This window comes from Pongo abelii, chromosome 2 (assembly GCF_028885655.2).
Source record: "Pongo abelii isolate AG06213 chromosome 2, NHGRI_mPonAbe1-v2.0_pri, whole genome shotgun sequence".
NCBI lineage: Eukaryota > Metazoa > Chordata > Mammalia > Primates > Hominidae > Pongo > Pongo abelii.
The window spans coordinates 134,192,917-134,202,867 of NC_085928.1; positions in this window are offsets into that span (position 1 = coordinate 134,192,917).

A 9,951-nucleotide genomic window follows, 5' to 3' on the forward strand; every position below is an offset into this window, starting at 1 on the left:
GATGTGGGTACTTTGACAGGTTGGCAAGATATTTAATTGTGGCATCAAGCAAAATTTTGAAAATTTCTATTTCTACTCAGTTTTCATCTCATTCTTTCATTTTTTTGTCTTTGTGAATTTGTGCATGAATACACTGGTGGATGCGTGTTCAAAAAAGTTTGGAAATGACTGACACACTTTTTATAGTGCTATAAAAGACTGTCACATGCTCCCTAAATAATATAAACATCTAGAAAGACACTAAATCTTTTAATGCAATTTTTTATACCCTGGATATATTAGGAATACATGTTTTTATAAAAAGAGAAAGTAAATTTAGAAATGGTTTATACTGCATAATCAGCAACACTCTGCTGTTTCATATTATCGTATGTGTTTAATTTATTTGCTGGTCTGAGTATTTTAGAAGTACATGCAATAATGGAAGAATGTAGATATATATATCATCCAGAAAAATTACAATAAATTTTGCTGTGTCAAATACCAATCCAAAAGTAGTAGCATAAAGCAGCAATCAATTTTCTATGCTCATGAATTTTGGGGTCAAGAATTCAGTGTAAGGCATAGCAGGGATGGCTATCATCTGATAGTTACATCATTTGATTCCTCAGCTGGGAAGAGTTCAATGACTGGGGGTGACTAGGATGACTGGGAGCTAATGTGATAGACAGACTTCCTTCACATGTCTGGTGACTAAGCAAAAATGTACTGAAGGCAGGATTGAGCTAATTCCAATGTCAGTCTTTATCTGGCCTTTTTACATGGCTTGGGCTCCTTCAGAGCATGGAAGTCTCAAGGTATTGCTGATATTCTTACATGATGCCTAAGAGCACCAAGGCAGGTATTTCAGCAGACAACAAGAGGCTTCATGGTTTGTTATGACCCAGCATTAGAAATCACATAACATAACTTCCAGGTCACTGTATTAATGGAAGAAGTCACAGGCTGACCCAGATTCAAGGGGAGAGGACTTAGCTGCCAGATCTCAATGGGAGAAGTATCAAAGAACTTACAACTATGTTTTAAAACTACCACAAATAATAACTTCACATATACATGTGATTTTGATCATCAGAATAATTCAATTATACCAACAAAAGTAAGTAACATTATATTCTAAACACTTGGAATATTTGGATTGAAAGAAATATTTATAATTCAAGAAATGTTTTACATACATTTTAAAGGAAATCACAATTCTACATTACACAAATGTAGAATTCTTTTAAAATATTATATTACATTAAGATAGATATTAAACTGCATAAGAATTCAAATAATTTAATAGACCTCTGAGACTTCCTTCATCCATTCCTTGGGAAGGCATGAACTATTAAATATAATAATTTACATTACAATAATTATATTAAAACAATTTACAAAATTTTAAATTTGTGTAAATATAAAAATGACCATAAGGCATTGTGAAATGACCAGGGCAAAAATTAAAAAAAAAAAAAAACACCTTATACAAACCAATGCATTTCCACTGATGTTGGTGTTATCATAATTTTCTCACTGAAATAACTACTAAAAAAAACACTAGCAGTAGGGCACAGTGGCTCACGCCTGTAATCCCAGCAGTTTGGGAGGCTGAGGCAGGCAGATCACGAGGTCAGGAGTTCGAGACCAGCCTGGCCAACATGATGAAACCCCGTCTCTACTAAATATACAAAAATTAGCCGGGCATGGTTGTGGGCGTGTGTAATCCCAGCTACTCAGGAGGCTGGGGCAGGAGAATTGCTTCAACCCAGGAGGCGGAGGTTGCCGTGAGCCGAGACTGCACTGTTGTACTCCAGTCTGGGTGACAGAGCAAGACTCCATATCCAAAAAAAAAAAAAAAACTAGCATAACTGGATAACATTTTCTTATAACATACAAATATTTTGCTCAATATTGGCCTCAAACAAAAGAAGCCTTTGAGAATTGCCATGGCATTCTCTAATTATTTAAATTAAATAATATTAATTTCTAATTTTAAATTTTATCTATCGGCATTTCAGAATATCCTTTTCTAGAAGTTTTTTTTTTTAATTCAAGTCTTTGAAACCCCAGAAACATTTAATTTAGCACTTTATCATGAAAATACATATATTGCTGCAGGACTAGAAATAGACCAGGTTAAAGAAACATTGGGAGAGTCAGTAGAAGGGACAGAGCCATGTAATCTTCCTGTGGATATTTGGTTGGGTACATGGGGATCAAAATTAGTGGGCATTGAGATGGAGGACATTTCATCTCCATTACTACCAAGTGACATACTCCTTGGTTTAGACACAAAAACATGAATGTTTAAGACCTAAAGTATGCTTTGCAAAACACTGTGATAACAATGAACTTTTTTTACACATTCATATTGAAATAAAAGATCTTTTGAATCAAAACAATTGAAATGGACATAGAGAGTAGAAGGATAGTTATCAGAGGCTGGGAAGGGTTGTGGAGGGGTTGGGGTTGGTGAGCACTGTTAATGGGTACAAAAAATAGAATAAATAAGACCTACTATTTAATAGCTGAACAGGGTGACTATAGTCAATAATAACTATCCATTTTAAAATAACTAAAATAGTGTAATTGGATTGTTTATAACACAAAAGATAAATGCTTGAGGGGATGGATACCCCATTCTCTAGGATGTGATTATTACGCATTGCATGCCTGTATCAAAACATCTCATGTACCCCATAAATATATACACTATAAATATATACACCTACTACATACCCACAAAAATAGAAAATTAAAAAATTGAAAAACAAAAAACCCAACAACACAAAAGATCTTTTGTATAAGGCTGCCAGGCATTTGTTTTTATCCACACTAATACTTCTGTTGACTTGCTTGTCCTTTTATTTCCTCCATTTGCCCTGCTTCTTTCATGCAAATGAAAGTGTATCTAACCAATGCTGGGGTTTTAGCAAAAATATCTTAGTTTTGAAATGCCATCCACTTTTATTCACCTGTGTTTTCTGTGGAGTGGTTCTCACTGCAATTTCACTGTATTTATTTTTCCATAACCAGAATCATCATCACTGCTAAGGCTATTTCACATACAACCTGGAAAGTTGAATCTCTTTTTAGATGAACAGCTCTTTGGTTATTATATGCCAACAATGAATCTTTCTCCAAGTAACTCATTGAAAAGCTTTCTAGGGTCAAAATTTGCAGGCAGTGAGAATAAGGCAAGTGTTTAGAAAAACAGCATGCTTTTTATTTTTTTTCTGACTAGATATATCTGAAGCATGAAGGATGAAGGATGTATATATGAAGGATGAAGGGTGACTGCTCTGCACAAAGACCAATTTCAGATGAGTCTCATAGACTTTATATTGATGTGTTATTGTATCATCTGCTATGCATTTTAGAAAGAGAGCACTAAGCAATATTCTACTTAAACTACCTGTTTTTGTAGTATTTTAAAATATTAAAGCTTAGAAATCTAAAAATATTGTCATTGTTAAAATGTTCATAAACTTACAAATTCAGAGATGAGATGAATCTCAAAAGCCTTTCCTCCTCTTGTAGATGAAGAAAGATGGGCCAAGAGAGTGATTTGCCCAAAGTCACCCAGTCAGAGTTTAGAATTATATCCTAGGTCCCAGTACAATAGGGTGTCTTCTACACTGCAGCTCTTCTGTTGAATGAATTTTTTGTTAATGAGAACAATAAGCCAAGTCTTTCTTGCTAGATTAGAAACATTTACCCAGTTACAGAATAGACAAATGATAGATAAGTAATAGAAAAGAAAGGAGAAAGAAAGGAAAAGATAGAAGAAGGGAAAAAAAGAGGAAGATAAGGAGAGAGAAATAAATATGTTAAAAATAAAGGAAAGGAAGGGGAGGGAAGAGGAGGGAAAGAAGGGAGGGAGGGAACGAATGTTTAGATAGATCTCCGTACATATTTTATTATCTAACCTGCTAAACCTGCTTTCTTCTGGGCTCAAGTCTCCTCCCCCGACTTCCAAAAGAGGGGACTGTACCAGTCCTGTAAACAGCCATATATTGTAAATTGATATTTGTTTTAAAAAAATACATTATCTAAACAGTTGGCACCACAGGTTATCTCAGAGATGTAACTATCTCGATTTGGGAAAATACTACGAGAATTCTGTCAGGATAAAGTAAATTCACAATGATTTAGGTTTGGCTAGAACCCTGGCCTCAAAAGATGAGCAGTACATTATGCCATGTAAGTACAAACATTTCTTTTGCTTTTGATGTACAGGGATGATATGAAACAGAGCCCCCAATAATCAACAATAGACTTTTAATGTGAGCAAGAAATAATCTTTTGTTATTTTAAACCAATACAATTCGGGAGATTGCCTATTACTGCAGCAATAATCTAGCCTCTTCTAATTGGTACCAAAAATAAATAAATCAGAAAGAGAGAAGAGAAAGGAGGGAAAGAAAAGGCCCCAAGATGGGGAGAAGAAGAGACTAAGTAGAGTGAAGGGCCACTGGGGCTCCTCTCTATGCTGTGTTGGTTTCAGGGTATTTTCAGAATGCTTTCATACTTCATTTGCAGTTGATTGTGTTGCAGAACGTATGTCTCTCTTTTTACTGCCCCACTCTTCCCACCAAATGTTCTGTGAAGCCTATTGTACAAATATGGTTTGCTATAAATTGCTTCTTTTGTGGAAATCAAATGAGCTGCAGATCACATTTGGGAGTAACATAATATGAGACACAGTGTGGGAAGCAGAACCCCACAGAAAAAAAATAAAGATGACAAGGAGAATGTAAGCTTCCTTAAAAGTTGCAGCAATCTTATAATTGGATTTGGCTTTTTCCCTAGACCTGAAGTTGTGGGCTCAATTCAAACTCATCTGCTTCTCAAGGAGACATCTGATGTGTGGGTTACATGTAGATGTATGCACAGGAGGAAGTGGTGAAATAAATGTAGAGGGCTGAGGTCTCTATTCTGTTTCCCATGACAAATCCATCTTTTGATTGTCAATAATGCCTGAATGGATTGGGGCTTACATAGGTTCCATTGTACTTTGTGCTTCCATGCAATTTGGTTCATACCTCTTTTAAAGCACTTGATATAGGTGGCTTTATAGTTACTCAGTTTGATGCCTCTTTTTCCCAACTAGACTGGTTGGTTTTTGAAGCTGTGTTTCATTATATTCACTTGTGTGTCCCCAGCACCCAGCACAGTATCTGACACCCAGCAGATGATCAAAATGCTCACTGGTTTTGTTAAAATCTGATATGCACACGTGTGTTTAAATAGGGGCAATTGGCTCTCAAGAATCACTCAAAGCAAAGTCTCAAAAATATTTCATTTTAGAGAAAGAAGTAAGTAGCTATAGATTCTGCTTCCTAACTATTCCCAGCTCTCTACTTTCTGAGCTATTTTTGGCCCCAACCCTCAGTTGCTGGGTGGAGTGATGGCACTATTTCTGAATATTAAGGTATGAGCAGAGCTGAGATGTGTCGATTCATGGCCAGAGCACTTAATTGCTAGTGTGGGGTGCCTACTTCTTCTGCCAGAGCAAGTAGCAATATTCCAAATGATGGCTGCTCTATGTACCAGGGTTTAGAGTTAAATGATGATGTAAGCAGAGGTCCTTGCTAATCTACAATAGACATAAAGTATAAGCAAGAATAAACCTTGTTTTAAGCCACTGAGATTTGGGGATTGTTTGTTACCATAGTATAACTTAACCTACCCTAGCTGATATAAAAATCAGGACAAAATCAAGAGATTTATTCTTCCTATCCCATTTGCCAAATGATTTTTAACACAGTAGTAACCAATTAAAACAAGGAATAGGCACAAATGATTTAAAAAGGAAAAACAGAAAATGAAAAGCCAGTACCTTGGGAGCAGAACCAGATAGCCCCTACTCAAAGATCAGAAAGAAATATGTGATGAACTGAAACCCGTGCAGGTGGATGGGCCGTCTACTCACATGCTTGCATGTGTGAGCTATATAGTTAAGATGAATGGCAGGCCCTAGGAAGGAATTGTATATAAATGGTGCATTAACTTTTGGCAGAACAGAGGTAACAATGGTGTTTAAAACTGGGATAAAAGCAATGAAGCTTTAAAAAGAAAGCAATGAGGCAGAACAGATATTTAATAATAGACTGAAAAGACTCCCCCCCACCACCCCAATACAGTGACTATATGGTATCTAACTACATGAAAAAATTTTCTGCAGATTCCAGAAAGACTTTATTTCTTTGTTTTTGTTCTTTTATTTTCACTATAACACTTTCATAAAATTCTAAGTACATTTGGAATGCTTGAATTTGACTGTCATTTTTCAGTCTTGAATTACTAAACTTTTTTATTTTTGCATTTTAGTATTTAAGTGACAAACATTATATATATTCAAGGTGTACAATGCAATTTGATATACATATATAATTATTATCATAATCAAATTAACACATCTATCACCACTCATGCTATACATTAGATCCCCACAATTCATTTATCTTGTAACTGAAACTTTGTATTCTTTGATCAACATATCTTCATTTCCCCCAACCTCCAGCCTTTGGCAATAACTTTTCAACTCTTTGCTTCTGTGAGTTTGACTTTTTCAGACTCCACATGTAAGTGAAATCATGTAATATTTGTCTTTCTCTGTCTGACTTATTTCACTTAGCATAATGCCCTCAATGTTTATTCATGTTGCTGCAAATGACAAGATTTTAGTCCTTTTTATGGCTGAATAATATTCAATGGTATAAATATACCACAACTTCTTTATCTACTCATTCATCAATGGCCATTTGGGTCGTTTCCTTGTCTTGGTTATTATGAATGAAGCTGAAATGAACATGGAAATGCAGACATCTTTTCAAGCTACTTATTTTATTTATTTTGGATATATAACCAGGAGTGGGATTGCTGGATTGTATGGTAGTTCCTTTTTTTTTTTTTAACTTTTTGAGGAACTTCCATGATGTTTTTCATACTCCCTTTAACATTTTTTTCCCTTTTAATTGACAGGCATCTCAAGGTTTAATGTCTTTAAATCTGTGTTTACAAGAGTTCTACTGCTTGGTACGAAGCTATTGTTAAAATGGACTTTGTGCTGAGGAAAATCAGTAACTTATGCTATTTTGGGGGGCTGTACATTTATTTTTAATAATGCTTATTTTTCTGATCATTGTTTAAAACAATAGGAAATACAGAAAAAACAACATAAAGAAAAAAGTAAAAGCAGACAATCTTGTATTCAGAAGAAACTAAAGTGGCTGCTTTGTTGAAAATCCATCCATACTTTTTTCATTCATGCATATGCATTTTAATATCATTTTGGTATTTAAGTCCCTGCTTTTTTTCTTCACACAGCTTTTAATCATAAGCACTATTCTAGTAGATTGAAAATATTTTTAAATATATACAATTATTTATTCAATTATTTCTCAGTTAATTTGCTGGTCAAGAGCTCTCTCTCTTTCATTTGTAAATAATTATAAATAAAACTAGGATGAGTAAAAATACTTTATGCATCTCTGATTATTTCCTCAAAGAAAAACTAATGAGGCATAGTATACGGATGTTTTAGGATTCTTAAAATAATGAGACAAATTAGTTGCCATAAAGTTTATCCTAATTTATACCCCTAGGCATTTATGAGAGTACCATTTCCTTAGTCCCTGCCAGCATAAAAAATTATATATATATATATATATATATATTTTTTTTTTTTTTTTTGACAGAGTCTTGCTCTGTTGCCCAGGCTGGAGTGCAATGGCGTGATCTCCGCTCACTGCAACCTCTGCCTCCTAGCTTCAAGCCATTCTCCTGCCTCAGCCTCCTGAGTATCTGGGATTACAGGCATGCACCACCACACCTGGCTAATTTTTTATATTTTTAGTAGAGATGGAGTTTCACCATGTTGGTCAGGCTAATCTTGAACTTCTGACCTCATGATTTCCCCACCTCTGCCTCCCAAAGTGCTGGGATTACAAGCGTGACCCACCACGCCCAGCCAAAAATTACACTTTTTGTAAAGCTTAGCAATTTGTTTGACAACAATGGCAGTCTTGTATTAATTTGCCTTAATTTTTTGACTAATAGTAAACATAAACATTTCCTCATGTATTTAAAAGCCATTTGCATTTCTTATTTTCTGTTTCAGTATACCCATTTCATTTTTCTTTTTAGATTATTAGTAATTTTATGTTGATTTTTAAGTGCCCTTTACATATTTAGGCCATTAACCTTTGAATATAAAATAGTTCCAAGATTAGCTTTGAATTCAAGAAATCTGAGATCAATAAAAAGAGATACTTTATGTGAAAGCTGCTTTTAAGCATAAAATGCTATAGAATTAAGTTTGGTTTATTGATTTATTCTTTTTATTTTTAACATTTTAAATTTTTACAATTTCTGTTTCTCTTTTGATATTACTAAACAACTTGACCTGACTCTGAACTGGCAATCACCTGAGTACTTGAGTCTGCATACACAAATGTATGCATAATTCCACATACAGATAATTTTTAGAGATCCTTGGCATTCGTATTATAGGGTAGTGATTACAAGCACAAAATAAGAGCCAGATTCCCTGGGTGTCAATCCTAATCTGTGTTCTATTAGTTGTGTGAACTTGAGCAAGTTATTCGACTTCCTTATGCTTTTTACCTTTTTTTGCAAAATTGCAGAATTTGTAAACAAGGAAGTAACAGACTTCCTTGTTTTTTGCTCTTCCATATTATTGCTCTGAGGATTACACAAGATAACAAGGCAAGTAGTTAAACTAGATAACCACTTTATTCCTGAGAACATGGCCAGGCTTGTAGTAAGCCAGTCTAAGTGCTAGCTCCTGATATGGCATTTTACATATTCACTGCACTGGAGGAAAGCTTTTTGATCTAGTTGGTTTTTTAGGCATTCGGAGTGAAATATATCACTGTTTCTAATAACAGCAGTTAACATTTTTCTAGAGCACTTTGCAAAACTTATTGATATTCATTATTCATTCAATAATTATTTATTGAATACCTGAGCTACCAAGCAATATTCTAAGCACTTCAGCTGTGAACAAGACTGATAAGGTCCCCTAGATAGGGAGTTTTCATTTCAGAGAGAAAAGATAAAAAGAAAAAAAAATACAAATAAACAAGCTTAATTTCAGAGAGGGAGAAATGATATGAAGCAAATCAGTCAGGAGAATGTGCTGGAAGATGATTACTGGGCTCATTCTATCAGGTGGCCCAGCAGGCCACGGTGAAGAAGAACCAGTGTGTTGAAAACTCCGACAACAATCCTATGACATGGGCATTACTTTTATTCCCATTTTATAAACAGAAAAATTAAATTACTGAAACCAAATTGTTGTTGCCCTAATAAAATATATATGCTTTTCTCTGATTGCAAATGTAACACTTGTTTATGATAGAAAACAAAACTAAGGACAAAAAAAAGTCATCTGTGATCGTATGGCTAACACTGTGTATGTATACTATCTTCTTTTTCTGTGTGTACCTACATAATATGTTTAACAAATGGAATTGCCCTAAGAATAACATCTGTAGCTTGTTTTTTCCATTAAGCAATATTTTTCCATGCCATTAAAGAGTCTTATAAACATCAGCTTTAATAGCTGTAAAGTCTCACATTACATGGAAGAATTATTATATAATGGTTTCTTTAGTCTCTTAAAATAGATATTTATGTCATTTCAATTTTTTATTCTTATAAACAATGCTGTGATAAACCACCTGATAATAATAATAGCTAATGTTTATTCAGTTTATGTGGAATGCATTGTGGTAGGCAATTTACAACTTTCAACTAATTTAATGTGTACCCAAATCCTATGAAATAGATACAATGAAAATCTTCCCTTTAGAAACGAAGTAAACTCAGACAAAAAGAAGTTAAACAATATGGTCAAGGTCACACATTCAGTAAACTACAGAGCTAAAACTTGAACTTAAGACATTTCTGTTCCAGAGCATACACATAACCATTGCA